This window comes from Meriones unguiculatus, chromosome X, assembly GCF_030254825.1.
Source record: "Meriones unguiculatus strain TT.TT164.6M chromosome X, Bangor_MerUng_6.1, whole genome shotgun sequence".
In the NCBI taxonomy this organism is placed as follows: domain Eukaryota; kingdom Metazoa; phylum Chordata; class Mammalia; order Rodentia; family Muridae; genus Meriones; species Meriones unguiculatus.
Genome location: NC_083369.1, coordinates 69,125,282 through 69,133,351, shown reverse-complemented (window position 1 = coordinate 69,133,351; position 8,070 = coordinate 69,125,282).

Genomic DNA, 8,070 nt, shown 5'->3' with positions numbered 1-8,070 from the left:
TTTCCTTATAAGGACACCAATTATATAAAGACCTCTAAATCCATGACATAATTACTATAAAAAAAACAGCCTTATTATATAAACACATTAGGAGTTAAAATTTCAGCATATGAATTCTGGAGAGAATTCTAGCTTGTACAGAGAAACAAATAACCAGTATGTAACAACAACCATATCTGATTTCTATTTTATTGATTCTTTTATAAGATATTTCCTTTCAACTTTTGTTTTTTTTTTTGTTTGTTTGTTTGTTTGTTTGTTGCTTCTGAGACCCAGGGATGCTGTTTTCTTGAAATGACCTTAGTCATTTCATCAGCAATTTTATGCTCTGTCCTGTCTCCTCTCTCTGAGATTCCATGGATCTGGTTTTTCAACTACCACCCCAATGGTGAGAGCACCACTGTTTTGAATCTCCATCCCAGAAATGAAAAAATGATTTTCCCACCTCTGCTTTTAGAAAATTTTGTCTTTACACTGCACATTTTTCTGTCCTATTCCTTCACATTGATTTCCTTTCTCCTTTTATTCTTCTTACCTTGCCCTCTTTGTCCTTTCATCCAGTATCCTATACAACCCTGATTATTTCCTAGGTTACTCTATGATAAAGCCTAAACTCACATAATACATTTTATCTTTCCTTTTTTGCCACTCTGGATATGGAATCTGGGACATTATGCATACCAGCCAAACACTCTATCACTGAGACACAAAACTAAAGTTTCTTATTGAACTGACAATATATTCCAGAGTTCCTGTATTCCACTGCTGCCAGAGCTATCATAGAGCCCACCTTGCCCAACCAGAGAAATCTATATCAGTCATATCAACAAAGTCAGCCCATCACTTCTGGAAAGTAGGAATTTTCTCCAGTAGTCAGACTTTTAAAAACATCATTTTCTGGGTCATTCGTTCTTCATAATGACATTGTTCCTAAATGAACACCTAGGCTTACTGATCTTGGAATGTCAAAGCATTTGCTTCTTTTCCTCTCCAAAAGATTTTGCAAATGTCTCAGGTTTTTTTTTTTTTTTTTTTCTGTTATAAAGATGTCCATCATGCCTCTGTGGAAGACTGTCCCTAATAATCTAAAAATCTACATTTTTTTCTTCCTCTGCCATTGATTTCCTTACAGAATTAAGACAAGTTATTTGCAACAGGCCTCAAGTGACTTACATGCAAGATAGCCAGGCCGTTTTAGCTAAAATTATGGTTGTTTCTTGTTCACAGTGTCTACAAATCAGTTTCCATGGCCTCTGTAAGCAAAAAGATATAGATAGATGTCTGTTCCTACTTTACTTTGCCTGAAAATTCTTGAAATCTTTACAGTTTCACAGACCATTCTTATTTGTGTTTCTTGTTTGTGCGTAGAGCTTTCCTAAACAAACAAAACATAGTAAAAAACTGGCTTCAAATACAGCTTAATTCCAGATAAGTCAGTGTTGTAGAAACAGCCTATGGGTGCTATGCTAATGCCAAGTAATCTAAAGGCAGCATTGTTGTGAAAGGATCCCAAAGTGGAGAGACCTTTCTGTGGGTGACTTTCTCCTGTTAATTAAACAACTACTCCATTAGCAGGAACTAAGCTGCAGTTCCTCAGACAGTGAAATGATTCTTTATAAACTGCAGTGCTTTAAGCACCAGCCCTATGAATACCTATAATGGGACTAAGTGAAAATCAGATAACATTTGCTTGACATTGTCATTGGCCTTTCTCTAATGTCAAAGATAGATTTGCATAATTATTCTGAAAGCTAGGAAAATGTACACAGCAGGAAGCTTACTGGCTGGTGGCAGGTTTTATTTCTACTCCAACTGTGACTCTCAAGATGAAGAAAATCTCCTTTCAGAAAAATGAACAGAGTGCACACTTTCTAAGGCACTGCACTAACTGCTTAAGGACAATTTGCTTTGCATACTGATTTCCCAGGTCTAATTAAGATAGGCCTGATAAGCTACTGATTGACTGAACAACCTTATGCTCAGTGTGAAAAGGGCTTCAGAGAGAACAGAGACCAAGCGCTGTTACCTTATAAACCTCTTCCCATTAAAATTCTTTCAACCTGGCGAGATGCCTGATAGAAGCAAACTTCTAAAGACTGCCACTGTAACAGGTGTGGGACTGTGGTGCAATCTTGTCTTTCAAGGTCACTGCAGTCATAAAATAACCACAAGGGAGAATGCTGAAGCCACCAAGGCCTCTCCAAAGGTTTCCACCCATTATACATTCCACTAGGACCTCACTCATTATCTTTTTCCACACAGGCTTTCTCATTTCCCATGTTGCCTTCACAAAGGAATTGAAATCATTATTCCTCTTTGGCTTGAAGAACACTTTTTTCTTCTTCCCTGCCTTCCTTCCTTTTTTCCTTTCTTCCTTTTTTTCCTTCCTTCCTTCCTTCCTTCCTTTCCTTTTCTTTATTTTCTTTTTACTTACAGTTTTAAATAAGTTTTCCTTACTATTATTTAAAATAATATGCAAATATTTGGACTGTGTTATTAAGGCAAAGAATTTAAAATGTAAAATTTATCACCTTTTGGAATGATACCCGAATGACAGGGATGATTCATTCCTATTGCAACAGACACACACAAAGACACATTGCCAGAGGCAGTAATGTCTCCTACACTTAGGAAATCCTTGCATTTAGATCAGCAATACATACGACTAATATCCTCTTAAAAGTAAGCATATACCATTTGTGCCTTCCGCTTCTGGGTTACCTCACTCAGGATGAGCATTTGCCTGCAAATTTCATGATTTCCTTGTTTTTAATAGCTGAGTAGTATTCCATTATGTAAATGTGCCACAGTTTCTGTATTCCTTCCTTCGCTGAGGGACATTTAGGCTCTTTCCAGTTTCTGGCTATCACTAACAAAGCTTTGAACATAATTGAACAAATGTCCTGGTTGAATGGTGGAGCATCTTTCAGGTATATGCCCAGGAGTGGTATAGCTGAATCTTGAGGTAGCGCTATTCTCAATTTTCTGAGGAAGTTCCAGATTGATTTGCAAAGTGGTTGTACAAGTATACATTCCCACCAACAATGGAGGAGGGTTCCCCTTTCTCCACATCCTCTCTAGCATGTGTTGTCACTTGAGTTTTTGATCTTAGACATTCTGATGCGTGTAAGATGGAATCTCAGGGTCATTTTGATTTGCATTTCCCTCGTGACTAAGGGTGTTGAGCATTTCTCTAAGTGTTTCTCCTACATCCAATATTCCTCTATTGAGAAATCTTTGTTTAACCCTGTACCCCATTTTTAATTCTATTATTTGTTTTTTTGATGTCTAATTTCTTGAGTTCTTTATATATTGTGGATATTAGTTCTCTGTCAGATGTAGGGTTGGTGAAGATTTTTCCAGTCTGTAGGCTGTCATTTTGTTCTGTTGATAGTGTCCTTTGCTTTACAGAAGCTTATAAATTTCATAAGGTCTCATTTATTAATTTTGCATCTTAAAGTCTGAGCTGTCGGTGCTCTATTCAGGAACTTGTCTCCTGTGGAAGGCTCTTTCTCACTTTTTCCTCCAACAGATTTAGTGTGTCAGGTTTTATGTTGAGGTCTTTGATCCACTTGGACTTTAATTTTGTGCAGGGTAATAGATATGGTTCTATTTGTGTTTTTCTACACGTGAACTTCCAGTTAGATCAACACCTCAACATTCGTTGAGGATGCTATGTTTTTTCCATTGTATGTTTTTGGCATCGGAGTTACTCTAGGAAGGATACTTAAATCTCATTCACAATGGTAAACAGTATAGCCAACAGAAACAGTGGAAGAGAGGGAACAGGATAGGAGCCTATTATAGAGGACTGTCTGAAAGTCTACACCAAACAGGAGATCCAAGCAGATTCCGAGACTCACAGCCAAACTTTGGGCAGAGAGCAGGGAGTCTTATGGAAGAAGTGGGGGATAGAAGGACGGTGCCAGGGACAGGAGCCCCATAAGGAGACTAACAAAGATGAAAAATCTAGCCCAGGGGGTCCTGCAGAACCTCATGAACGAACCCACGACCATGCATGGAGAGGACCTAGACCTCCTAATCAGATGTAGGTGATAGGCAGCTCAATCTCCATGTCGGTCTGGGAGTAAGAGAATCCAGGCGGTCCTGATGAGACTTGGTAATCTAGGGACAGATAGCAAGGAAGGAGAACTTCCTTTTTTTAATAGACTAGGACAAGGTAATGAGGGGAAGGGGAAGAGGAAGACAAGGTAAGACTGGGAGGAGTCGAGGGAGGGGACTAAAATGAGGATATAAAATGAATAAATTGTAATAATAATAATAATAATAATAATAATAATAATAATAATAAAATAGATCTGCAATACAATCAGTTTTCACCAGGCACTGTTTTCACAGAGACCTAACAATATATTGTACATAAAAAGTATTTTTTGTTGTTATTTTGCTTGCCTTTAATTTATCTGTGATGGAGATCTCATTATGTTGCTTAGACTAGTCTTGGAATCATAATGCAACAGATCTTCCACCTCCATCTCCCGAGTAGCATGACAAACACGTGTCACTCTGCCTAGGCCTAAAAATATTTTTTCGTACTGAGTTTTACTAGAAAAATTCATAAATTCAAGAAGCATCAAAGATTATGTCATAATCAAGAACACAGTCCGCTTGTACTACCCATTACATTGAAACTGTGGTTGCTTCTCTATTAAGCTTGACAGTTTCTATGACACTATGAAGCCTAACCTGCATGTGTGTTTCTTTAACAGTGTTATACTGTCTCATGATGAGAGAAATGTTAACACACTTCAACTGCCTCAGAGCAGATAATACCTTTCAGCTTAATTCTAATTTGAACTGGAGGTTTAAATTCATGCAATTTACTAAATGGCAATTTGCCTTGAATGAGCTCATGAACACACCACAAGCAGATGGGCTGATTCAGTCTCTGACCTTTGAAAGGGCAAATGTCTAGCTTCTAAGGCAAAAAGGCAGCCGCAGAAACAAAAGCTATATCCATCTTAAACAGATAATTATGATTATTATCATACTGGGATTGTTGAGCACTTATCGTTCATAGAGCCTTGATACAATCATTATATCATTTGAAAATCACACCAGAGTCCTGTCAGAGAGATGTTCATTCATATAGGCAATTGTCAGATACAGAGTTTCAGGCATAAAAATGGCATACTGTCAGTTGGTATGCATAAAAGTCAGTGCCCTCTTGCATTACACAAGAAAAGAAGAATGAAGACTATTTCAAGAACTCAGAATTTAGCCCTCTGTGATCTTCATCTTTAATTTTGACTGGTACATACAGTTCAGTGTTCAGAAGAAGTGAAGATTCAGGTTGCTTAGTAAAACTGGCATGATGGCCATGCTCAACAATGAGCTAACATTGACAATATTATCTGTCACATCAATGTGCAATGTGACATAACACCATGAAACACACTGAGTAACTTGATTCAATTTCATTACTATTTCTAGATAAATTTGGAAAATCCAGATTGGCCCATCCAGTGAGGCTTCATGGCACATGTGTGCAGCCCTAGCTACTTGAGAACATGGCGCAGTTGTGTTATTTGCACCCTGTAGTTTGAAATTAGCCTTGATAAGAGAGCAAGATGATGTCTGAAAACAAAAGATGAAGTAGAACAACAGAAAAGGAAACCTGCACCCTCAAAGAAGTCAGTCAGTTATTATGCCGTGACTCTTCTGCTATTTGTCAACAGCCAGCACTTCCCAAAATTGTTGAAAATAGTCTGCTACTGAATAGTAGCTGTAAGAAATCTCAAAATTGCAAAATTCTGTAGTATTTGTGAGGAATTCTTCCTAAGATCTAAGAGCAACCATATTCTCCAGTCTCTGTGTAATGTAACGACAAATACCAATTAGCAAGAGCACAGGCTACTTTCTGATCCCTTTCCTGCTGAGTTGTTTTAAAGAGAAAAAAGATAAAATGGAGGTTATGGCACATCTATGTAATGAGTCTTAAAAAGCAAGGGATGGGAAGTTTGAAGCATTATTAGCAAAACATTTACATTCTCTTAAACATATTTTTAAGGTTACTAAATATTCTATATTGCAAAGGCTACTTCTATGGGGAGAAAACATTCATTAAGCCAGTATTACTCTTGAAAAATAGCTGCTAAAGCTGCTAAGTGAATTGTGTTTATGTGAAAAGCTGTACCCCAGGAAGAAGGTAATTGCTACTTTTATATATTTGCGTTGTCACTGCTCAAGTCTAATTTTCCTGGCTTGAAAAGAAAAACAAGTTTAAATAATGCAGTTCTTATTAGCATCTGAATACGGACCTAATTGTGCCCTTTTGACTCTGAGTGGTAATTGGGAATGTATTCTATGTAAGTGGATTAAGGAATATGCAACATGTGCAATTATAACAAAAATCTTTCATTTGAAAACTGCAATCTTATCCCATTGTCTCTGAGCAGAACAATAGCTGTCATTTTTTGCCTTTTTCTTAGAAAATCTGTTATAGGAATATGTAAACAGCAGTATAAACATGAATCCCAGTTCATCGGATTATAGTAGAATGGCTAGTATCTTGTTGCACTCTGTAATTCCAGGCATACTCAGGGCTCCTCAAAGCCAAAAATTAGGAGAAAACTTAAAAGTCAAATGGTTGTTTGGCACCAAGTTGTCCCTAAGATAACCCCTGGGTTTATTTTGTGCTGGATCCAAATTCCTTTTGACTTGAACACTCCATAGCCTGAATGTTCTAGAAATTCTTCAGAAATCTCTTTGATGATTTCTCTGAGATTAAAAAACACCAGCAAAAAAAAAAAAAAAAAAAAAATCCCAAACACTGCGAATTTCTCCTTCATAATAACTTGGTATGAATACATATCTTGGTTAAAAAAATATGTTACCCTTCAATGAAATTTTAATTTGCTTTGTAATTATAAACATCCATTTAAAAAAAAACCAAAAACACTGAGCTCAGCCTGTTAAAGCAAAAATTCTCTTGAATAACCAGGTTTTATTTTTTGGTCTTTGCCAAATACTAGTTTGGCTAATTGTATTTATTTGGTTGGGTTTTTGTCCAAAATGACTAATAAAATTTCTATATCATGAGGTGTTTATATACGTATAAACATGCTTGTGTGTATATGTGTGAGTACAAACATATATGTGAATTTCAAAATATCCTTGTCATGCTAACTTTTTATCTCTTGTAACTGGATTTCAATATATTTGTTTTATGTTATACTGACATCTATGGACTCCACAGGAGAAATTCAGTTTTTTAAAACAATTGTTATAGCTCTTTAGAAGCAACTTAAAATGTGAATAAAATTCTTTTGATCTCTTGTGTATGAGCCATGGCTGATCTTTGAACTTCATCATTAAAAAAAAATCAGTATGGAACTTATTTCCTTACCAACAAGGTAAATTAACAACCTCCACAGGCAAAGAATTAATGTCTCTTTAGCAAACTGTGTTCTTTGTGAACACACACATTTTTAGTATTCTGTCAAAACTATCTGTTATTTTAGCAGTCATGTGATTACTGTACTAAACACTAGGGATATAAAATTTAATAAATTTTACCCTAAACTTAACCCTCAAAGAACTCATAGTCAAATGTAGGAGACAGAAATAAAATATGGAGTGGACAAGAAAGTACATTTAGTTTCATGATAGGGTGTTTTTGTCAAGATAAACTAAACATTGTTTATATAAAAGGAATCTCAAGATTTCAGTGTCTTCAGACAGTAAACTTTATTTTGTTAATTGTATTTATTGTCCAATGTAGCAAAGAATTAAGCAGAGGATACTCTATTTAATCTAGTCAATTAAGGACTCGAATTCCTTCTTCCTTAGAATTTCATTGCTTTCAACACATGCAAGTCTAAGATCATTATAAAAAGGAAAAAGGCATTTTGTAGGAACCACACCTACTCTTACCTCCCTCATTCAAGAAGAGACACATCAGTTGTGCTCATTTACTGCAGAGAACAAGTCATAGATATGTGCTTATGGAAAGCAACATGAAGACATGTAACTCTGCTGTGATATGGTGAACAATTATTAATAATTAGATATAACAACTGATCACTAGGGAAAACAAAAAATAAAGCT